This window comes from Balaenoptera physalus (assembly GCF_965194825.1).
Source record: "Balaenoptera physalus genome assembly, chromosome: 9".
NCBI lineage: Eukaryota > Metazoa > Chordata > Mammalia > Artiodactyla > Balaenopteridae > Balaenoptera > Balaenoptera physalus.
This window is the reverse complement of record NC_138888.1, coordinates 61,771,039-61,795,281: the sequence shown is the minus strand read 5'-3', so window position 1 is coordinate 61,795,281 and position 24,243 is coordinate 61,771,039. Positions and strand designations below refer to the sequence as shown.

Below are 24,243 nucleotides of genomic sequence, written 5' to 3'. Positions count from 1 at the left end.
CTATTTCTGTTTTGTAAATAAGTTCATTTGTACCATTTTTTTTTTAATTCCACATATAAGCGGTATATGATATTTGTCTTTGACTTACTTCACTCAGTATGACAATCTCTAGGTCCATCCATGTTGCTGCAAATGGCATTATTTTGTTCCTTTTTATGGCTGAGTAATATTCCATTGTATATATATGTGCCACATCTTCTTTGTCCATTCCTCTGTTGATGGGACATTTAGGTTGCTTCCATGTCCTGGTTATTGTAAATAGTGCTGCAATGAACACTGGGGTGCATGTATCTTTTTGAATTATGTTTTTTTCTGGATTATGACCAGGAGTGGGATTGCTGGATCATATGGTAGCTCTATTTTTAGTTTTTTAAGGAACCTCCATACTGTTCTCCACAGTGGCTGTATCAATTTACATTCCCACCAACAGTGCAAGAGGGTTCCCTTTTCTCCACACCCTCTCCAGCATTTATTGTTTGTAGATTTTTTGATGATGGCTATTCTGATTGGTGTGAGGTGATACCTCATTATAGTTTTGATTTTCATTTCTCTAATGATTAGTGATGTTGAGCATCTTTTCACTTGCCCATTGGCCATCTGTATGTTTTCTTTGGAGAAATGTCTATTTAGAACTTCTGCCCATTTTTTGATTTGGTTTTGTTTTTTGTTAGAGGTAACTGCTGGAGGAGGTCTTCGAGAGGATGTGACCACTGGTTGACCCCTGTGATGGACCCAGGCAACTGAAGGCTCCTCACCCCCTCCCTCATCCTTGGAATGTATGTTCTGCCGACCTTTCCCACAGTGGTTGCTGTTCCAAGGGCATAGTCTTGAGAGAATAAAGTGTTGTTGAGACTGTCTGGATGACATATGTGGCTGAACCCCGTTAAGGCCTCTATATAAACTTTGAAGATTCTGGAGGGCAGGTGCAGAGATCTATTCTTGTGTAAGTTCCCTTGCTTATTAAACCACCCACCTGCCAGTCTGGAGTGGAATGCCTCTTTCTTCGGTCTCTCCTTGCCCTCCGTGTATGAGGGCCAGTTTACAAATCAACAGTAACCCTAGAAGTGGAATTGCTGTACAAAGAGGAATGTGCATTTTTTAAAAAGAGTGGAAATACTGACAAGTTGTCATCCAAAGTGTTTGTAACCACTCGTATTCTCATTAATTCTTATTTACCCATATTCTAATGCTGGGTATTATAATCTTTTTACAACTTTGCCAATCTGATACATGAAAAAATTCAATTTATTTTAGAAGTTGCCTTACTCTAATAAAGACTAAGAATCTCATTTGTATTTTGTTTGTATGTATTTAGTAGAGCAATTAAAACATTCTGTCTTGTGGGTAAGGACTATTTTCTATTCAGTACAGTAAATATTTTCTAAGCATCCATTATGTGTCTACTTGATTAGACTGAATTAGACTGAAAACAACATAAACAACAACAGTGTTCGGTATATCTAAACATCAAAAATCTAAATCAAGAATCTAAACATCAAAAATATTACTGGTAAAAGGTCTTCCCATGGCATTACTAGTTTTGAGTGACACTAGCTCCTGATGAGCAGAATGAATTAGCTACAAAATGTACCCAACAGGTAATTGAATAAATTGAGGTGTTAGCTAGAGGTATTTTGTATTTTCCACTTGATAACTGGAGAATATCAGCCAAAAAAATCAATTTAGGTTTTGGCATAATTAATAATGATCTGTTTTCTCTGGAAGTTCAGTAATTAGAAATTTGGCTCAGCGATTCCTTAATGTCACTACTGGTTTGTGACAGAAAACCATGACACTGGCATTAAGAAGGATGCTTAACTCCTCATTTGATATGGGACAAGGCAGCTATGACAGGTGTTTGTTCTGGAATTGAAGCTTATCTCTCATATCACTAGACTGAAACAGGGAAAATGTCTATTTATCGACAACTGAAGCCCTACACTGATCAAACTGTGCAACACATTCTAAGAGCTCAAAAAAATTGTTTTTATTGAACAAATAACTAGTATTCCAAAGCATAGCTTTTGTGAAGCATTGTTTTATTTTCTTAACAAAGAGGCCATATACAATGGTGCCCAAGAGAGAAATAGTGCCTAAAATCTATTTGCTCCTCTACTAACAGTATATTGGAAAACACGCTTGGGTTGAATTTTTATGGCTATCTAACAAATACAGAGTCTTTTATTTCAGAGAAATAAAAGGCTTTCTTAGTTAAAAAAAAAAACCTATGCTTTAAATCAATCTTAAGGAGTCATATAGGGAAAAAATTGCCCTCTCTGAACTAGACATTTTACTAGACATTTAATATATATTTTCTTATTAAATCCTCAGTATTTATGTGTCAGCAATATTTATTGAGCCCCTAATATGTGACAGGCATTGTGCTAGCTTGTAGGAATACAATGATGAACAAGACAGACCCAGCTTGGGCAGTAAGAAACCCTTCCATAGTCACACAGTTGGTGAGTTGGTGGCATATTTTTTTCTGTGTAAATACTGTTATATTCTTTGCTTTTCTATTTGTTTTTGATAAATAGCTTCTGTTTATTCTAAACAAACAGATAATCTAATCCTTATAGATGGGGTTTAAAATTTTAAGTACATTCACTTTAGTGACAAATACTTTATGAATCTTAAGGGAATGTTTTATTTATTGACACCAATTCATTGTCAGTATTTTGGGTTCAAACATGCTTCGACATTTGATCTTCTGGTATAAAACAACACCTAATAAAACTGCTTATGAAAAATTCTAGAAAATGACACTGCACTTAATGTTTGTAGTCAGTTGTTTGTCATTCTTTTCCCTGTGCCTATCTTGGTGTCCAGGACTTCTAGACAAGTAGGACCGAGGGTCTGAAGTCCAAATACCAAGACCATGGGAATGAAGCACTGAAAGCCAGATGGGCCCCAAGGGAGTGGGTGGGGGGGACAGGGCCAGAAAACTTGTGGGTCTGAAAGAGGAAAAAATGATGAACCATTGATTTGAGACTAATGAGAATGTTAGGGACACCTGAAATATACCAGGGCATGTTCCTAGCCCAACTGTGGAAGAACACACCTGCAAGAGAAGAGACTTAACATTCTGTGAAATTCCATTTTCCTAGTACTTTAAACCCCGAACTCCTACAAAACACAGCTTACTCCAATTTAGAGCTTCATTTCATGGTTACCAGGTTGCATAACTCCACATCGGACCAAGGTTTTCAATTCAAAAGTGAAATATGTAATATTTTTACCTATCAAGATTATTCACTTTGCTTAGGTTTGCGTTTCTAAGCATGTTTTACACAGGAATGACCCGCAAGTGACACGAGTGGGCCAGGCCCCGAAATTTAATGGTGGTATTCTGGGGTTGTTGTCTCTGCAGTTTTGATGCTGAATTAGCTGCAACCAAATACTCTTCCTCATTCCTCAGATTCAGGGCTTCCGTCGTCCATCCCTGGAGATCCCTTGTCATTTCTTAAGGTTACCAGAAAGCCGTTTTCGACAGTACCATAAAGTATGCTATCCTAAGGAGGGCCACGACATAGGTCCTGCAAAGGGGCCACTAGGAATAGGAGCAATTTGAACTTTACAAGTTAGTTGGGTCGAGGGAGGGAAGCAGAGGGCCAGAGCCCGCGGCCACACCAAGTTGGGGCCACGGCTTCTGTTCCCGCAGGTCGCTCTCCAGCCCTGGGAGGCAGTCTGGGAACAGGCGGGCTGGGTCCCAGGATCTCGGTCGTCGCAGGAGGAGCCGCAGCTGAGATAGCAGGCGGTGCAAGCGATCCAGCGGCCAGCAGCGCCACTGTCGGAGAGCAAAAGAGGACCGTCGCGGAGGAGGGCGACTTCCGGGGACAGCGGGCGCGCGCGCTGGCGCGCCGTCGGGAGCGGGACGGGGGTGACCGGCGTGCGCGCCTCCCCGGCGGCGGGGGCGGGGGAGGGACGCACGCGCTCGCCGGCGGAGGGGGCGGGGTGTGCGTGCGCGCTGGCTCCCCGGAGGCGGGAGGGGGTGGAGCCCTACGCTGTCTGAGCCCGCGCGGTTCCGGCGAGGTGCGTTTCCAGGCTGACGCCGTTGCCTAGAGCAGAGCAAGCTGGACGCGCCACTCGCGGGGCTGGCAGCTGCTTTCATTTACTAGGAGACACTGTTTCCCCGCGGGAGAGTCTGGGAGCGCGCAGACACACACACGCTCACTGCCACACACGCTCGCACACACGTTCACGGACACACACATACACACGCGCACACACGCGCTAGCGCGCTCGTTCTTCACAGCTGCATCCCCAAACCGGCAGAACGAAGCTACTGCGGTTTCTCTTAACCTCGGCATCGTCGGGCGAAGCAGGGCCATTGTGCATCAGGGAAAGCCCAGTGCCTGCGCTGCCGCCTCGGGTACGTAACCCCGGAGACCGCTCACCCCCTCGGGTAAGCTAGTCTCTCTCTCTCTCCTCGTAACCTGTTCGGGGTTGGTGCCTGCACACCGGAGGGAGAGGGTGGGAGGCTGCTGGTGAGCCAGTGGGGGCGAGACCGGAGTTGAAATTTCAGGGGCATGCAGCCTCTAGCAGCGTCGTCTAGCGGGAGCAATTACTATTCCCGGTTACTTATTCTACCCAGCCCTGGAGTTGCTCCCCCTTTTCTCCCCTTCCTCGTAGCCCAAGATGTACTTTGCTCCTTGGTTGCCAAGGAGACTTGCTTAAACATCAGCCTTGGGGCGTCTGTTGAAAGAACTGGTTTCTTAAATGATGCTGTTATTTATTTTGATTTTTAAAAGTGAAATGTACACTGAGGACCTTGTGGTAATTTGGCATTCGTTAATCTGTATTCAGTCGACGGTTTCATTCAACTTCAAGAAAAGCGGTAATTGCACTGTACGGAGTGCTTTAAAAAGGATTCGTCAGATGGATTTTTCAACGGATTGAGTCCTGAATCATAAATTACTCCCATTTTGGTGATCTTATAAAGAACGCTGATTCCAATTAAAACCCCTTCTTCCCCTCTCTTTCCGTAGTATATTTTGCAGTTCACTCAGGCGTGATTGTCTTAACATTAAAAGCAGAAGATGAATTAATTATGGTTCCCCACACAAGGATGATCTTCTGTTGTAAAATGACCAGAACAGGAATACATACGTGAATTCCTAATGTAAGGAGATAGCTTTCATAGCATACATCTTTGCTAACATTTCTGTATCCACTGCATCACTCTTTGAGTGCAGTTTTTTGCACCTCTGCCCATTTCTGAGAAGATTCTGTTTTCTTTCAAGTCTCTTACTGATTTTTGATGTATATCTGTATGTAGGTAGATATATATATAAAATGTGTGCCATAGCTTAATACACCAGATTCTAAGCTTTTAGAGCTTATATTAAAATGTAGAGAGGAAGGAAGCCCAGCTTTGTAGATCCTGTTGATTTTTTTCTGATAGATTGGATCCTTTACTGGAGCACTGGTGAGGCCCAAGAGGAGGTCTGTCTAACAGGAACCCCTAAGAACTGGGCTGTCAGTTTCACCTTTAGGCCTCAGGCACCTTATGGGTGAACTTATCACACAGCACTTGGAGAGATCTGCAGTCCAGTAATTACACTCTGCACTAACTTCATACCTTCATTACCAACAGAAATGGCCTAGTAAAGACCCACTGGCATTCAACAATTCATTTTGTTTTCCTTTGATATTTGTTCCTTTTTTCTACCTTTTATTAAGTGAGGCCAGAAAATATATCAAATTCTTTTTATTTGGATTTTAAACTGTGTCATACAGAGTGTAATTATAGGAGGAAGAAGGGAAGCGATCATAACTGAGGTAGGTGGAGGGGATTTGTGCTACTGACGGGGGGGTGGGTGCTGTGAAATGAATAAGGATGACAAACATTTTATATTCCAGTTTACAAAGTACTTTCTGTACACTTCTTTTTTAATCCCCATAACAACCTTGTGAGGTCAAGGAAGTATCTTCAGTTTAAAGCTGGGGGACCTAGACTCAGAGCTTGCTCAAGGTCACAGAGCTAGTGAATGGGAAAGCCCCTTTTGGATCCAGGCTCTTTGCCTTTTGAAAAATCCTGTGTCTGCTTGTCTAGTGTGTGCAGGGGTCTGACAGGCAAGGTAAGGGACTGGAGCAGGCCCAGTGGGAAACACGTGGGAGAGAGGTGGTGTGGATTATGGCTGGAACATGCAAACCACTCTAAAGGGGGCAGCTCCTACTTGCCTGTTGCTGGCTGTTGCCACCGTGGCTTTAAAAGGTTCTCTTTTTTTCAAGAAAAAAAGAAACTTCCAGATTTTAAAATTTGAAGTGTCTTTAATTTAAAAAACTGTAAGGACCACATTAAAAATATATCTGGGCCACAAGTGACCTGGGACCTACCAGTTTGCAATCCATAACTACTGAGGTCTCATTCAATTCTAAACTGTTTTTCTCTAACAGAATACTGATGTAAACAAATACATCCATCATTATGAGAGTGATTGGGAGTTTTCTGATTTTGATATTAAAATCTCTAACAAACATGCTCAACATCCAATAAACAGGTCCAAGTTTGTTCCTGAGGGTTCCTAGGTCTCTTTCTCATATCTCAGAGAAAATGGAAGAGCATGAAGTGCTCCAAAAGAGGAATTTTTGAATCTGGTGAAACAAAAGCATTTATAGTTTAAAACTTTTCATGCTTATAACAATTTATTCTGCACGTAGGACTAAGAAGTATAGGAAAAGTCAGTCGGGTACCTGTCATTGCAGGAAGAGGTAGAATAGAAAGTTGGTCAGAAAAAAGGAGCATCCTGAACCTTTCAATGAAAAGTTCCTATTAAGGCTTTAGGTAATTAGTTAAAACCTACCACAGAATATTTCAAGGTTCCAAAGGAACAAAAATGTAACTGGAAACTCAAAGGGACATTTGATTCCAGGACCCTGGCAGAGAAAATACTCTTTACTCCTCAAGTAATCTTGTAATGAAGCAAATATTTTTGAGAGGCTGCCACTTTCTCATATGTCTACTAAACTACAAAGATGTCAGTAGACTTCACTGAAGCAGACCTGGTGGTCAGAAAGGAGTGTTATTTTATTTACATCATTTCTTTTGTGGATCCAAATAGGTCTCATTAAAAAAGAAAAAAACCAACACTTGGACAGTCGCTTCTAATAGTTCTGTTATTCTAAAATCATCCTCTGGAAGGAGGCTTTAGTGATAAATAAGTAAATTTCAGTTTTCAATTCCTGGAAATGTGTTGCACATCTAATAAAAGAGCCATGAAGATGTTAGTCAATACTAATATAACGAAGTCCTGGCTGGGTGCTGTGGAGATAACATCTCTGCCCTTAAGGATTCAAAGCAAACAAACATATTGCTCCTGGCAGCTTCTACTTTTCCAGCCCCTCCTACATGCAAACTGCTTTCCATATTGTCTTCACAACATCCCGTGAGCATGTTATATCCATTTGACAGATGAAGAATCCAAGATTATGTGATGTTAAACTGGACCAGTGAAAGAAAACGTTAAACCTCAGCAACTCTCCTCACTTCATACCCACTCTTCTCTGCCAGTTACCTAATGGAGGTTACAGACATGTATATAATTGTGATTTTGAGGCAGCTGTGTGTTTAATGCTACGACAGAGATACAAAATTCCACAGAAACACAGATACAAGAAAAAATTAAAAAATATTCTGACTGTGGAGGTAAATCAGGTAAATCCTGTGTAGGAGGAGGATTAGTGCTGGACCTCGATGGCTGGGTGTGCTTATAGTAAATGAAGATCCCTTTAGCTGTCGAAAGATGGAAGGTTCTGCCAGACAGTCAGTTGGAATTGTGAGCTGAGAGGATAATGTACATGATCTCTGATATTGATGAGTTCATCATTGTAGCTGAAGGGATGACACAGGCTGTGGGAAGAAATATGGTCTCCAATTTGAGTGCAGCAAGAAGAAGGAACTGGGGATGTAGGGAGGGGATGGAGGAAGACAAGTTGGTGAAGGAGACCAAGAGGGGAGTTGTAGACATAGGGGAGAATCCATTGAGTGTAGTACTGATTCTTCTAAAAGACTGAACATAAGGCAAAGGATGAACCAAGTGTTAAGTTCTCTATACAGAGTCTGGTACACAATAAATACCCATTAACTATTATGGTGTGTCTGTATTCTTAACATCTAACAAATGGCACATAATTTCCTCTCATGTTATCACTTTTCTGTGGAAAGAAAGCATATATAGATATTTTACATGAATGCAATTAGAGTGGACAAATACCTGGATTTTTAGAAATGGGAAAGAGATTGTGAAAATTAGATGAGAAAAGAACATATCAGTGTAAACATTTTCTTTTCGTAGGGTCACAGGCTTGGAGGTTAGGGAGGCTCTTGCAGATAGAGATTTTTATGTTAGATACACCTTTGATGAAGTCTCATATCTGTGGGATAAGTGAGGAGAAATGTATGCTGTGTGTTCGCTGTTTGGAAATCTATACTCACACCCAGAGAGAAGCCTTTAGTAACAGATAAATGTCCTCTGCTCTTGATCCTGATTGGGTCAACTTTTTGTTTCCTGAGTGGAAATATGAAATAAAAAATGTGACAAGTAAGTGGAAGTTAGACTTGGATTCAAGTACTAGATTTGGAATGACTGGGTGGGAGAACTGCCTGTTAGAATCATGGACACAAGGTAACAGGATGAAATAAAATAGAAAACATGACAGCCAGCTAGAGTCTAGCACTGAGGACATTTGGCATGACAGGAGTTCGCTTTGAAGTTGGAGGGATTTTAATTCCAGTCAAGTACAGTATAAGCCAATGTGATGATTTGCTCTTCACAGATATATTTGGCAAGTAATGGAAAATATTATGAACACGCGATGTTCGGAGCCCTTCTTTCTTATTTAACAGAGCTTTTGATGACAGTGGAGATAGACCTGGTTTTGTCTCTGTGTCAGGCAGTGCCTTACTCCCCGCTTCCTTCCTTCTGTATCTGGTTCCCATTATCTCAGAATTTCTTCCAGTTTGGAGAGTAGAACTTGAGAATTTATCCTAGAACATCTTACTTTCCCACTTATTGGGAATAAATAGATGAAATTCGTTTTGTTCATCTTTTCCCTGGTTCTGTGATTCTGATAGGGTCCCTCATGCTCGTACCCTTCTTGCTGAGATCTTTACCTAAGAGGTGGAGAAGCGCTCAACTTTCTTCATATTTCTTTTGCTCTTGCCATGTTTCATATGCACATTGTGATGCATTAATGCATTTAATTTAACTTGATTTAGACATACGGTGCTATAAATTTCGATGAGATTTTAAGAAGAACTATGTATAAAAAAATAACAGTTGCAAACCTGACTTGGAGTCAGATTAATTCCACATATGGTGAAAGCACTGAAAGCTGTAAATTTGTCTAAAAGAGTTTTACAAGGTTGGAATTAACTGATAAGATGATTTTTAAATGAAGAAGGAAACTCTTTGGCAGTTTTCGTAGACTCTTGACTTTCTCCTACATGTTTGTTTGAGGTATAATATAGTCTACTTTCCATGCCAGATGAGCTAGTTCCAGTTACTTAGAAGCAGGACTTTTCTATAATCCCCCTACTCCCCAGCACAGCCTGTTTGGCATACAGGATATTGTTCGAATAAGAAGTCCCATCCAAGCTGATCGCTTCAGTGGGAACACAGTCAATGCTAATGGGACAGATGCCAAGAGCAGTGGAGGAGGCATTTTGCAATTTTTTATGACACAAGTTCTGGTGTCTCATTTTAAATCATTACTTAGAAGCCTTATTATTTATGAGTTTTAGTTCTTCCAGTTCTTGCACATTGTATGTGTGTGCAAGGTAGCGTGGCACAGCCTTGGAGCCTGGATTTGAATGCTAAACCTGACACTTCTTGGCTGTGTGATCTTGGTACTGGCTCTGGGATCGAGCTAACACATCTCCCCTCAGTCTCATTTTCCTCATCTGTAAAATGGGAATTCTAGTACCTTGATGACAGGGCTATTCTCAGACTAAATAAGATACGCATAGTAAACATCTAGCACAATGCCCGGTGCATAATAAAATCTCCGTACTCTCTAATTCCTTCCCTTTGCCTCCCCTTTCCCTCCTACCTTTGCCTTCCTCAACATGAGGGTAGAATTCACTTAAATTGTATGTCCCATGTAAAATGTCTTCATCTGGTCTGCCAGCCTTAGCGAGGAGCTAGCCTCTTTGTGTAATGCAGCTTTGAGTGAGCAGTGGACCGCTTAGGTGGGCTCTCCTGGGGAGAGGAATGTGTATGTTGGGGCTAATGTCTGTCAGAGGCTCTGGCAAGCCTTCCCCCTCTTTTCTGCAACTCCTGAAGCCACAGGGAAAAGGAGGGAGGGTCAGTTTTCTCCTGTCTAGGCAGCTCACTGGGCCCTGTTATAGGATCTCTTCAGGGGTCCCCATCTGTAAAGAGCACAAAGCTGCCTCTTGTGTCCCCTGTGGATTAATAAAAGCAGCACCTATTACCTGGTGGGTACAGACCTCCTAACCTTTCTGTGAGATCAAGTTCTAGTTGCCAACATCTTTCTATTCAACTAGGGGTTTCCCTTCATGCTGAATTATGTAAATTTTATGAAAAGGTCAAGAGCTCCCCAGGCTCAAAGAAAAAACTCCTCAAATTCACTTTCAAGTCAGATAGGATTAAAGTCTTCCCAAAGAGAATACTTCCCAGTTAAATCTATTTTTTTCTTTTTTCTCTGTGCCACTCTCTGTCCCCTCCCCCGCCCCTGCCAAGCAGGTCCTTATCTTCACAAACGGCAGAGTAATCTTTCTGCCTTTTTGATATCATTTGGTTCTCTGATGACCTAGGAGTGCAGATGAGGCTAGCGTGTTCTGACTTTTTTCAAGATTACCCCCCAGATCATGGGCTTGGGGTAACCCAGACAGCCGTGGCCGTGGGAACTACTAGCAGCCTACTACACTGTTGACTTTTGTAGTAGTGATAACAAAGAACATTTATAGGAAGGTAGTCTGAGCAGTAAATTTTAGGAGCCTATATACCATGCTAAGTTCTGTTTTTATCATACAGTGAATTACAAAGCACTTCATTATAGAAAAGACTATTTCTTGTGCTAAGTGTGCTCTGGTATGTATGTATGTATGTATTTATTTCAGTGTTTCTTTAAATATGTTGCAATATAATAATTCAGATATATGTTTAGTAGTTGGTAAGTAACATTAGTTTAGATACCTAAAATAAGAAAGGCTTAGGGAATTGCTCATGTTAAATTTGTGATCATTTGTCAAAGACAGAATATCCTTTACCTATGTCTTTACTCTCTGCGAATCCAGAAGAGAATATAGTAAAATTAAAAAAAAAAAGTTCAGTATATAGTAGATATTAATTATAGTGAGGTTTGAATTCCAGGATGAAAAATATAGTAGCCAAGATGACATCAGTGCCAGATCTTGTGTTTGCATCTAATTCACATAACAGCAAAGTTACAAAGTCATATTACTAAGGAAAAAAAGTCTTTTAATATGAGCATATTCTCAACCACTTCCCAAGTGACAGCTGTGGTTATTATTTTGGAAATTTAGATTCATAATTGAGGTAGATATCCAAATGGAAGAGATTTATTTTGATAGAGTCTCTCTTTGACTTGCTTCCTCATCTATTCTGTTTGACATTCCCTGAAAGGAGACTTTTTTTTTAAAGTGCTGTTTTTGTGATAGGCAGTAGTACAGATATAATCCAATAACCCTTCAGCTGCAAAGATTCACTAGTCTTTCTCAGACTGATGTCTTTGAGCTGATATGACTGATTGGTTTTTTGAGAATTCAAAGCCTAAAGAAATATGGAATGAAGGTTTTGGTTTTTTCTTCTATGGAAACATTAATTACCTACAATCTGATTTAATTTGGGCACAGCTTATCTTCTTTAGCTTTGGGTCAAAGCTACTTATCATTTCTTGAAGGTATTTAATATCATCTAAAGATAGGGCTTCCGAATTGATCAAATGTCATTTGAGAAACTCGTGTACAGCCCTAAGGCCTTTCTACACAGTATTTAACTTGACTTTTTACTGAAACTCTAATTTGTGAATCTTAGTGTCATCCGTAGGGTTTTATGCTTAAATTTCCTTTTCTGACCTTGTTATCTTTCACAAAGTTGTCAACTTTTGATTTGTGTTTCATGTTGTTCTATCAATATTGCTCTCCAGAAGTCTGTAGTTAATTTATTGTCACTACATATTATCAATTGCTTTAAAGTGGAATATTGATATATTTGGTGTATGTAACTGCTGAAGAGTTTGCAGATGTGGGTGGAGCTCATTGGCCAGCACCTTGTCTGTTTGTGACTCAGGGTTTGATAAGTGTGGAATTGGGACAGGAGGAGTCAGTTACATGGTTTGGCTATGTATTGCCTTTGTAAATAAGGACATACTTTACCCCTTGTCCTAATGGGGTATGAAATTCCCAGACCTCCTCAATATGTGCCTTGATTACTGTATTTTTCTTTTTGGGCACTGTATTCTTGGAGTTCTTCTACTTCCTCTATATTGACCTCTTTTTGGAAAACCATATCCTATGATTGCTTAAGCATTTTGTTGCTATCATTCTTGGCTCATGTGCAAACTTGCAGTGCCTCAATCAGCAGCTATTGGTATTCTGTTCCTTTTCTTTATTCATGTGTTGATTGATGAAGAGACAGAGGCAAGGATGAAAGAGGACCTCTTGCATCTCAACATTAAGTGAGCCCATTAAGTGTGTTGGAGAGTAACCAGCCATAGAGCAAGATATTTAAGAAGCCCACTAGGGGCAGGACAGGAATAAAGACGCAGACGTAGAGAATGGACTTGAGGACACGGGGAGGGGGAAGGGTGAGCTGGGACGAAGTGAGAGAGTGGCATGGACATATATACACTACCAAATGTAAAACAGATAGCTAGTGGGAAGCAGCCACATAGCACAGGGAGATCAGCTCAGTGCTTTGTGACCACCTAGAGGGGTGGGATAGGGAGGGTGGGAGGGAGGGAGACGCAAGAGGGAAGAGATATGGGAACATATGTATATGTATAACTGATTCACTTTGTTATACAGCAGAAACTAACACACCATTGTAAAGCAATTATACTCCAATAAAGATGTTAAAAAAAAGTAAATAAAATAAGAAGCCCAGGTATCACTGACTCAAGAACTTTTTTAGTTCTCTCTCTTCTTATCTGGAACCTCACGGTTGACCTCAGGGATGGGAGCGGATTGAGTTTCAGGAGAGGATTTTTCTGCATGGTGGCACAGCATCCAGCAGTATCTCAGCCAGGAAAGAGGATGCTCCCGGGAACCAGCCACATTTCCCTCTCAGGCCAACTTTCAGGCTTCCTGAGGGCAGTGCCAGCGTTGATAAGGCCGTTTCTTAAGACTGCTCCCACCTGTGGTTGCGTGCGTCCCGGAGCAGAACTGAAAACCCCTCACTGGTTGTATTTCTGTACGTGAGGTGAGCCTGGGGGCCGTGCGCAATGAAGTGGATCGGGAGAGCAAGGGCCCTCGGAGTCAGAGTCCTTGAGTTTCCAGCTCCGCCGCGGGAGCTCTGTGCCCGAGTCTCCTTTATAAACTGGGATAATAGTAAGCATCATGAGAACAAAATTAGATATATTTTTTAAAAGCTCTCTTTATACTAAAAGAGCCCCATTATTGATTTGTTTAGCTGTTCTGGAGCCTTGCTTTAGAAAATCTGTTCTACAAGTAGGTCCAGCCCAGAGGTTGCAACCAGGCTCTGTAAAGAGACGGTCCTCAGAAGGACCTGGAGTTGTTTTAAAAATATAGATTCCTGGAGTCTATATTTATTGCTTTGGAATCTGTATTGGTACTGAGCCCCTGTGTATTAGAACACCCTTCCCGAGTGATTCTGATGGTGGGTCTAATCCCGGAGCTGCAGGTCAAGAGCACAGTGACCTGCACACACTCTGCTCCTTATTCCTACCTCCCAAGGACCCGCCGTGCCACCTGGATCTGGGCCTCAGTTTTCTTGCCATTCACACTTAACAAAAAAGAGCAAGGCAAATAAGTTCTGAGGTCACCCAACTCTATGGATATTCAGTGGACGTTTAAACATTGCAGGCAATTCTTTACTAAGTGCTCTGGATAGGAGTCGTAATGTGTGATTAACATGTTCACTGCTGAAACAGAAGTTAGGATTTTCCACTCAAATTTGTGTACAAGTAATCAGGTGATTACTGCAAAGAGCATCTTTATAAATATCCTCATTGCAGTATTACCCAACATTGAAGCAGTTTGATTGATTAAAAAAAATAGACATTTCTGCACAAGATAAAATCAGATGCTTTTTTATACCTTTTTAGATTTAGAGTGTTGATGGTGATTACATGGCATTATATAAGCCAACTGGAGAATATAGTTTCTACTGTGGATAAAGTCCTATGAGTCATTGATTAACAGGTCTATCTGTGGTGAACTGTGGCAGAATAGTATAGATCTTTACAGCAGGATTTCTCTGGGAGCAGAGAAACCGTAATTTTGAATTGTCATTTGCTCTTTATTTTAGGGAAGGTTTGGAGGGTGTTTTGCAGGTTTTTAATAGGCTTTTAAATTTAATATTCTGTCCTCAGGAACTGGCTGAAACAGAGTGTGACTATGTGCGTGCATCTTTTATGTCTGAGGGGAATTTCATGACCTTCTTCACTATCATGACCTTAAAGCATCAAAACGTTTGAATATCAGGCATTTCGAGGAGATATGCAACTCTTAAGCACCAGCATACAGATAAGGAGAAAAAGAAACCTTGCCATTAAACAGCTTATGAAATTATAAGTGGATTTTACAATCTAAGAGAGTTATGCATGGTGAGGATATTGCCTGCTTATAGCTTTAGGAGAAGTCATTTTAAGGCGTGTGAGTATATGAAAGAAGGGCAGATAACCATACTTATATTTGTTTGTCCGTGTTCGTTTAATCATTATTATGACTATTGTGATGGTTTCTCTGATATTGAGTTAGGTACAAACCAGCTTAATCCCTTTTGCAGGATTATTTTTGAGTTGAAGAAAAAAGGCTTTTGACCTAAAGAACGAGCATTTTAGAACTGGAGTTGTTTTGTTGAGTCACCTTTTCCTCCTTGGAAAATCAGATGAGATGGTGTGTTTAGAGCTTTGGCAAATTAGAGTTAGGGTGTACTCTTTCTTCTGCTTTTTGTGTCAAGGATGGGAGCAGGGGGAGAGAGGGAGAGAGAGGGCGGAGGCTGAGGATAACTGTAAAATTGCATTTACCGTCAGTTGGTTTTGAGGCTGCAGCTTCATTAGGTGGCTCGCACTTGGCCCGTCTGCCAAAATCATCTCTTTGGCCATCTGTGCCAAATGAGAGGAAGTAATGGCCTTGGGCACAGCTGCTGAGCCTAATGGGTATTTCTAACTCGTGTATTAATGATAACGATCACATGGAGAAGTCCGGTGGCCAGATGTGCAGAATAAAAAGAGACAACCCAACACGCACATATAAATTTAGAAGTGCAAGACAGAAAAATCTGTATTTTACATCGTGAAATGAGAGTAGGTATTATTTAAATCTACAGATAGGAATTTAACCTTTTCTACCTTCATCTCTTTTAGAGAGCCTTCTTCTAAGGAGAAATAACTCACAAGAGAGATTGACCTTGAATTTTGGCACTTCTTTGTGACACTTCATGAATTTTACTCTAACACTGATATTTTTATAGGAGATGGAGTTCATTAACATAGCCCAACATTCATTGATTGGGCCTTTTCCCAGCTCAGCGGCTCTGGTTAAGAAGAATCACTGAGGGATAAGTGACTGTCATTGGTGTCACTGCTCTTTTCTGTTGGTTCACTTTGGACCAACAGCAGGACCTTTCCAGGCAGGTTAAATCTAATGTCATTAGAAGCATAATTAAGAAGTTATACGAAAATAAGCTGTTCAGCAGTCCTAAGAATAAAAAGAAGGCCAAGAATCAGAATTTCAAATAAATATTTCTACATTTTGCATGGCCAATTCATTTCCCTAAAGTACCCCAGCTAATGAATGTGTTGGAAGGAAACCTACCTTAGAGTCAAATTGGCCTTTAGAAGATATGTTACCAAAATTATGTGAAGTGACTTTGGCAGATATAATATAGTTTAGTAGCAAAGTTCCCAGTACATGCTTTTTAATTTTTTTCCTTCAAACCTGCCTCATCCGGAGCTTCCCCATCTTTCGTTGCTCAGGCCCAGAACCGTGGAGTCATGCTTGCTTCTTTCTCTGACAGCTCGCATCCAAGCAGTCAGGAAGTTCTGTTGGTTTTACCTTCAAAATATACCTGGAATCTGACTGTTTCTGACCACCTTCCTGCTCCCACCATTGCCCCAGTCAACACCAGCTGATGCTTAAACTACTGCAGCAGATTCCTGGCTGGTCTCCTTTGCTTCCCAGAGACTGTTCTCAGTACTGCAGCTGGGGTGATCTTTTTAAAACCTGAGTTAGATCGCCTTACTCTTTTGCTTAAAACTGCATTAGATTCCATCCCAAGAACCAACACAATCTACACCATCTATCCCCTCCTATCCTCCTCTATCCTTACCTTCTACTGTCCACTGTCTGCTCCTGCCCTGGTCTCACTGGCCTCCTTTTCTACTTTAGAACCTGTGCACGTCGTCCCTGGTTTCCTCTACCTGGACTGCTCCTCCTCCTGGCTGTCCCCAGCCTCCCTCCCTCACCTCCTTTGGGTCTTTGTGCAAATGTCACCTTCTCACTGAGGTCCACTGTGATCACCTATTTAAAACGCAAACTAACCCCCACCCCACCCCTTCACTCTCAGTTCTCCTTACCCTGTATTACTGTCCCTTCTCCATAGCTCTCATCACTTTTTAAGAACAGCTTTACTAATTTGTGAAGGATGAAACAGGATTGGAGGTTGAAAGCAAGTCCCCCTAAAACCCAGTTCCTCTACTGAGTTTATGATTAACCACTGTATCCAAAACATACCCACGTTTTCTCCTCAACATTGAGGAGTAGCAAAGAAAAGGGAGGAATTGTAATAGAAGCAAGGTGGCACGCAGCTGTTAGCAGATGCACCTGAACGACCGTTACCAGGCAACTGTTAGTGCAAGACCACTAGTGCGGTGGTTAGAGGCCCCGCTGGGCCATCGGTCGGCCGAGTGGTGGTGTCGCGGGCAGAGAGTGCGGTAAGAGGCGGATCGCAGCCTTCTCCCCAGGGTCCTCCAGGCCAGGGGTTACCACGCCCTGGGCCGCACAGCAGGAGGTGAGCAGAAGGGAGCGATTGAAGCTTCATCTGCCGCTCCCCATCGCTTGCATTACCGTCTGAACTCTCCCCCAACCCGGTCCGTGGTAAAAGTGTCTTCTACGAAACTAGTCCCTGGTGCCAAAAACACTGGGGACCGCTGCTGTAGGCCTCCCAGCCTCTGGCTGGCGGGTGAGCTGGGGGGCCTGGGGAGAAGGCCGGGGGCTGTGTCCTGTAGAGTTCCAGAGCCCTTGCCGTGGCCACCCACTGACCGGGCCCAGGCCTTGGGGCAACGCGAACCTCTCCCCTGTCCCTGCCTCTGTGACCTAGTGGCAGTAGCAGTCTGCATGTGTTGCAGTCTGCAGGACCCGGCATACCCCCCCACCCCCGTGTTTGGGTGGCCTGAGGAGCCTGAGGGCCAGCTGGGTCCTGGGTGCCTTGCTCCCTCAGTGATGACTTCTGGACAGGGCCTGGGAACCTGACCCTGAAGGCACTGCCAGCTAAGATCTGCCTCTTCATCTGGGCCTGGGCCCTGGCTGGAGGAGCCAGACTGAGTGCTGGACGAATGCTCACGGACAGGGTAACTGGCCTGAGCGGGGACCCCCTTCTTATGAGGAAGGACCTGGACCTCGGAGGGTGAAAGTTGGGCCTTGGGACCTTGCGCTTTCTTGTCAGAACAGAGAATAACACTTGTTTTGGTGGAAATTTACAGGAACATCATTACCTGACCTCAAGAACAAAGGATCTGAAACCAAAAATTTTGCAACAACTAACCACGCCCCTCCCTCATCTTTCCTATAAATGGGATTTGCTGAAAGCTTTTGGGGAGTTTGGGCTTTTTAAGGCATGAGCCACTGTCTCCTTGCATGGCCCTGCAATAAACCTTTCTCTGTTCCAAAAAAAAAAAAGAACAGCTTTACTGAGGGTGAATTTATAGACCATAAATTTCACCCATTGTAAGTGCACAGCTTAATAATTTTTAGTCTATGTATATAGAGTTGTGCAGCTATCACCTCAATCCACTTTTAGAACATTTCTATCAACCCCCAAAGTTTATTCCCACTCCCATTCCATCCTAGGTAACCTCTGATCTTCTGTATCAATAAATGTGCCTTTTCTAGACATTTTAATCTTGGTCTTCTCTGACTTGGTACCACCAGTGCTCAGGAAGTGTGGGTTAAAGGAGCTGCATGTTTGTGTAAAAGTAAAATATTACCCTATTCGTGTGTGTCTGACTTTACCTGCAGCTAACTAGGCTGTCGTCTCAGTATTCAGTCCCCAGGCCTCTCAGTTTCTCCTTCCCGGCATCTTGCATGCCCTCCTCTCCCCTCTGTTCTCCTGGCTGCTTTTCTGATTCACGTCATCAGCACTGTAGCTTCTTTACTGGGTCTCTCTGTGCCACTTTCTTTTTTCTTCCATCCCTTCCTGTGGACTGCTGCAGACTAATATCTTTAGAAACTTGGCTTTCTTTATCTCACTCTTCTTTCTAAAAACCCCTGTGACTCTAAGACCCGTGGCTAAATTAGTCTCAAAAAGCATTTCCCCACCTGCCTTCTAATTCTTCCCAATGTGAACCATCTCCCTTTCTCAGGCTCTGTAAATAAACAGGCTTTCAGGAGGTACTGAAAGGTTTCTCTACAACCTCTAGTATTATGTATATCTAATTCCTAAGCCTCTTTGTCAAGTAATTCGAGATTTAATAAAACAACAACAACGAAAAAATCTTTAAAGCTTCTGGGAGTTGGCTATTTAAAGGAATCCAGTAATTTATCTCTCTTATATTTCCCTATGTTGAGTATTCTCAAAATAACAACACTTCCAAACTTGCTTTATACCAAGGTTTTTAATTTTTGTTTTTATTTAATCAAGGGTTTCTTTGGCCACCAGTGTAGTGAAGGAAAGTTCCAGGATTAATTCCACAGTGGAAACAAAACAACACATGTCTGGCTAAGGCACTCCAGCATCAGGAGCAGACCTCGGCTCTCTTCCACTGTTCTGTGTTCTGTGTTCACACTGTTGTTCCTTGCTGGAGGGTACTGGGCAGGGCTGGGTCCCACAGTGGAGACCTTTTCTTCTGGGATCCAGCCTTCTCAGGTGCTTCTCATGTGCCACAGATGTCACATCCAGCCTTCTCCGTGCTGTTGTTACTGCTTTTGGCTGCTCTGGCCCTTTTCAATGACAAGTGATATTAAAGCTATCTTTGGACTACAGTGTCCACCAGCCACTTAGCTCCTCCGCAGCCAGTGGGGCTTTGGCTGCTTGTAGCTGCCTTTCTTGCTTTGTGTAGCAGCAGCAGTGGGGTGCATCAGTGGGATGGCTTTAGAGAAAGAGAGCCCTAAGGTTGAATCCTGGTTCTTTCGTTTACTAGTTGTTTGGAAAGTTATTTATCTCTTTGAATCTGAGTATCCTCCTTTGTATTCTGGAGCCAGTTATACCTACTCTGCAGTATAATTATGTGGATCAAGTGCAATAATGTATATAAGTTTCCTTGTCCAGCAGGAAGTAGGCACTCAGTAAATTTTTGCTATCTACTACTATGATCATTCTTAAGCAGAGGCTGGAGGGCCTGGGAGCTAAGGTTGCTCCCCTATTATTGGGGAGAGCAGGTCTTTCTTCCCATTATCACCTCTTCCTGGGTGTGGGGGTAATGAGAATGTAGGCACTTTTATTTTGACTACCACCTATGTTTTCCAGTATTCAGTGTCTAATGCGGAAGGACAGCTGTGATTCACGGGCCACACCTGGTGGGTCTGTGTGGCCCTTGTGCTCTCATTTCAGGATGAAAGCTATAAAAGATCCTGTGTTGTTGTTGTTTCTTAAGTATGCTGCCATTGGTGTTTTTGCTTATAAGAGCATCGGCGGTTTTCTCATTAATATTATTCTGTGCTGTCAAGAATGCTCATTCGGCACATAGTTATGGGGCATCTGTTAGATGCCAGGCTCTGTGCCAAGTGCTGATGATTCAGTGGTGAGGAAAACAGATCAGAGCTCTGTTGTCTTGGAGCTGACACTCCAGTGGAAGTGATGGGCACTCATCAAATGATTTCACAAATATGGGTAAAATTACAATGGAAATAAATGCTGAGAATAGGAGGTTCATGGTGGTATGAAAGTGTAAAAAGGGTTTGACTTGCTTTGAGGGGGTGGTGCGGAAGCCTTCCCTGAGAAAGTGGGGTTGGGGGTCGGAAGGATGTGATGAGTTAATGAGGTGAAAGCCAGAGGGCGGAGAATGCTTCAAATAAAGGAGGAAAAAATTCATATACAGAGGCCCAGCGCAGCGCTGGGGGAAAACAGTGGTGACAACAAGGTACAGTGTGGGGTGCTGAGAGCCAGGGAGAGTGTTGGGGGAGATGATGCTGGAGGGTGGGTAGGGCAGGACCACACCTGGGTCTTTATCCTAAAAACAGTGGGAAGCCCCCGAGGAAGGGTTTTAGTCAAAGAGTGACAGGACCTGGAAGGCTAACAGTGGCTTCTGATTGAAGGAAAGCACTCATCAGTATAGGAAGGTGTTGCTGTCTATTGCTCTGGTTCAGATCAGAGGTGATGGTAGTAGCTTGGCCTAAGGAGGTGGGGAGAAAGAGGGAAGACCATTTAAGGGCTAAGAGGTAAAATTTTCAGATCTTGGTGCTCGACTGGATATTGAGAATGAGGGAGAGAAAACCCTATGAATCCTACATCTGTGGGGGTGGTGGTGCCATTCCATACAGCTGTGTGAGTGGAGGTACCATTTACATGGATGGTGATACTAATCCATACAACTGCATCGTGGTGACATTCTGTGCAGTTGGGTGCGTGTTGGTATAATTCATCAAGAAAGGGATTCTAGAAGAGGAACTGTTGGGGGCTGGGTGGGATGGGTGAAGGAAATTACGTGTGGTTATGGCAGTATTAAATTTGAGCTGTCTTAAGATGTTCAAATGAAGATGTCAAATAGGAGGTTATTGTATGTTTGGACATGATAGAAGACTCTGGACCCGTGATACAATTTTTAATAGGGGTTGTTGGAATTGCCTAGAGATAAAGTAGATCAGTGAACTCTGAAGCTCATGCAACTAAAGCACATAATGATTAGGTAGAGAGGGAGAAGCAAAAAAACAACCCCCCCCAAAACAAAAAAACACACCAAAAAATGTGTAGCCAGAGAGGAAGGGGGAAAACCAGGAGAGGATGAACTCATAGAAGCCAAGGAAGTAGCAAGATTCAGGAAGGAGAGAGCATTTATCCGTTTTGGATGTTGCCAATACCCACTAAGTCAAGGACTGAAAATGATAATTGCATTTAATGACAGTCAAGCTAAGGTTACATGGTGACTTGGAGACCAGAGGCACCTGGCAGCCCAGCCCTCGTAACTTTACCACAATGTAAATCCCAGAACCATGCCATAACTCTGCTTGAGCAACCCAAGAAGGCAGAGCTTCCCAACTGATAGAATAGAAATTAAATTTGCGTTGTAGAAAACAGAGAGATAAGCTTTTCATTTTTTTGCACAATGAGTTTGCAGTAAGGTTCATACCTACTCTCTAAACAATGCCTACTTGTTCAGCAGACTTTATTGGATACTTTCGTGGAAGGTGGGTGAGAGGTGCTTCGTGTCCTGAATACATTCACAGAACAGCAGAGAGGAAAGATATAACTATAATACATCTATAACTGTCATCTAGACCTAATGTAAGTGTCCCTAGCACAGGCACAAATTGTTGGAATTCAGAGAAGGGAAAGCTTAATAGAAGATGTGGAATGTACAATCAAAAATAGAAACATGAATTGCACAATCAGAAACCGAGCATATTTCAGGGCAGAAGCCTCCTGGAAATCTGAGATAATTAACACCTTAGAATTTACTTTAGAGTGTCACCGATAGCTCACTAGACTTTCTCAGGTGTTGCTTCTTCCTTTGTACTTTTGCAAACAAATTTTTCAAGTCTTTTTCAAAGGTTTGCTTACCAGGTTGAAATTTCAAAAAATAAATTTTTCCTGAAAACTCTTTTAAAGGTACAGCTTTTATGATTCATATGTTCCAATAACTAAATTTAACTGAAGTACCCAGAAAGTCAGCACTGCTTTTGGTAGAAAATAAAGATAGTGAAAAAGGTATGTTTTATTCTTTCAACCTGGATTGACTCTAGTTTTTAAAATACTAATTTTGAGAAATATCCCTACTAAATAAGTGGAAGTGGTCAAATGTGGATTTTGATATTTGATTTAAGAAATATGATGATTTTTGCTTTCTTTTTTTGGAAGCCTGTCTGTATCTCCACTAAGAATTAGCCATACTTGATCTAATTCCTTAAATTAGTTTCCTGAGTGACTTAGACACATTTTATGTGACACTATAGCTCTGAGAAACTGGCTTTATAATGCAAAAGAGGTTTGATATGAGGTGATAATCATAAACCAATTCAGGATAAGACTGCTGTTGTAGCCAACTTTCTATAATCCACGAAAGCCCCTTTTATCAACACCTCCCTAAAAAGTGAGCCTGGGAAAGTGCCTTCTCACTCTGCCCCTCTGGAGCCTCTCCTGGGTCCGCCGCTACACAAGGATCACCTGGGATGGTGCCAACTAGCTGCTCTTGTTCTGTTTTACCCTTTACTGATTTGCTCCACCTGAACCAGGAGAAGCACCTCCCCCACCCGCAAGGAAAATTTGCAAACATTATAGAATTCTCAGGTTTCCTGTGTTGTGTGTGGGTGGGATGGGGGTCGGATGGGGGAAGCGGTTGTCACATACCTTTTTGAGAGTGTAATACATTCCTCTTTCCTGTACAAAATGCGTGTATGCATGTGATTCAGAAGAAGAGTGGCATAGAACAGCAGGGGCTGTCGAGTACTTGAAGTCTGTTTGTGGATCCCAGGTTAGAACCTTCTGCTCTAACCCGTCCTGGGCACCAGGATCTGAAGTCGCTTCCTCAGACACGTGTTTTATTCTAGCGGTCTCTTGCTTTAGAGCCAGTGGTGATTCCACAGTTGCCGCTCTAAGTTCTGGCGCTCTGCAGTTTGCAGCCCAAGGTCCGCTGGCCCCATTTATCCTGGTCATCCCGACCTGGCACTACTCCCAGCACTGGCACTGTCCCCCTCACTGTCTTTCTAGATCGTGCCCTCCTGCATATATTTGATCCTGTACATGCCTGGCCCCCAGCACGCTGCTTTACCTCCCTCTCATTCTAAGTTCTGTGCACCAAGGTTTAGCACAATACCTATTTCCTCCATGAAAAACTGACTCCTGATTAGCTCTACCGTACAATATATTTCCTTACTTTAGAAGTTCTCATCTATTTGCCACTCAGTTTTCTACATAGTTATGTGGTGTCACCTCTGTTGTCCTCTGGTCACCTCAAGTGTTTCCTTAATTAGAAGGTATATCAATGGTAGGAGCAAAGTCCTAAAGTGTCAGAGCAGGAAAGGACATTAGTGGTGAAATTCTTCATCTTTTATTCTACCTCAGCAAACCAGTAGCAGTAACTTGCAGCTGTGATGAGTGTGTGTGTGTGTGTGTGTGTGTGTGTGTGTGTGTATGTGTATGTGTGTATGTGTGGGTGCATTAAGACTGTCCTTTCAGGATCATATGAGAATCTCAAGGAAGGAGAGAGAGAGGAGAAAGCAGAGATATTGAAAAAGCCTTTCCTCAGGTGATTCTGATGCCACTATTTTCCTGTCCACCACCATCACTAATCCTTTACTGTCCCCATTCTACAGAGAATCACTCCCTAATGCAGACTGGCTTCCGAGCTAGCCTGGGAAATAAATATGCAACCTCTTTCACGTCTTCCTTGCCCACATGCCTTGGTTAAAAATTAAATTAAATTAGCACTCAGTGCCAGAGATTTAGACGAGGGACGATAGACAAAAAGGGAAGGAGAGGAATGAGACGGATTGTCTGTGCTCCCCTCTAAACACACAAACACACACACACACACACACACACACACACCCCACACACACATCTACCTACACATACACACATATGCATACCTTTACACACATCTGCACACACATATGCATCCCTACACATGCACACACATTCTCATTCCCCCATTAATTTTTTTCTAAAAATATATTTGATTTATGGTAGATGCAGATTCCAT

General features: G+C 42.4%; 1 protein-coding gene across 8 annotated transcripts in view; it reads left to right on the top strand.

Annotated features, from left to right (window-relative positions):
• The first annotated feature begins 4,023 nt into the window (after positions 1–4,023).
• The window catches only part of KLHL32 (kelch like family member 32), a 233,644-nt gene continuing 213,424 nt past the window's right edge, over positions 4,024–24,243 (top strand). For 7 of the 8 annotated variants that reach the window (XR_014267505.1, XM_082475243.1, XM_082475242.1 and 4 more), the window contains exon 1: positions 4,024–4,372. The gene's annotated coding sequence lies outside the window, so the exon portion shown is untranslated. Of the gene's footprint in view, positions 4,406–24,243 lie in introns of all 8 variants that reach the window. The other variant, XM_082475239.1, reaches the window with a different exon arrangement.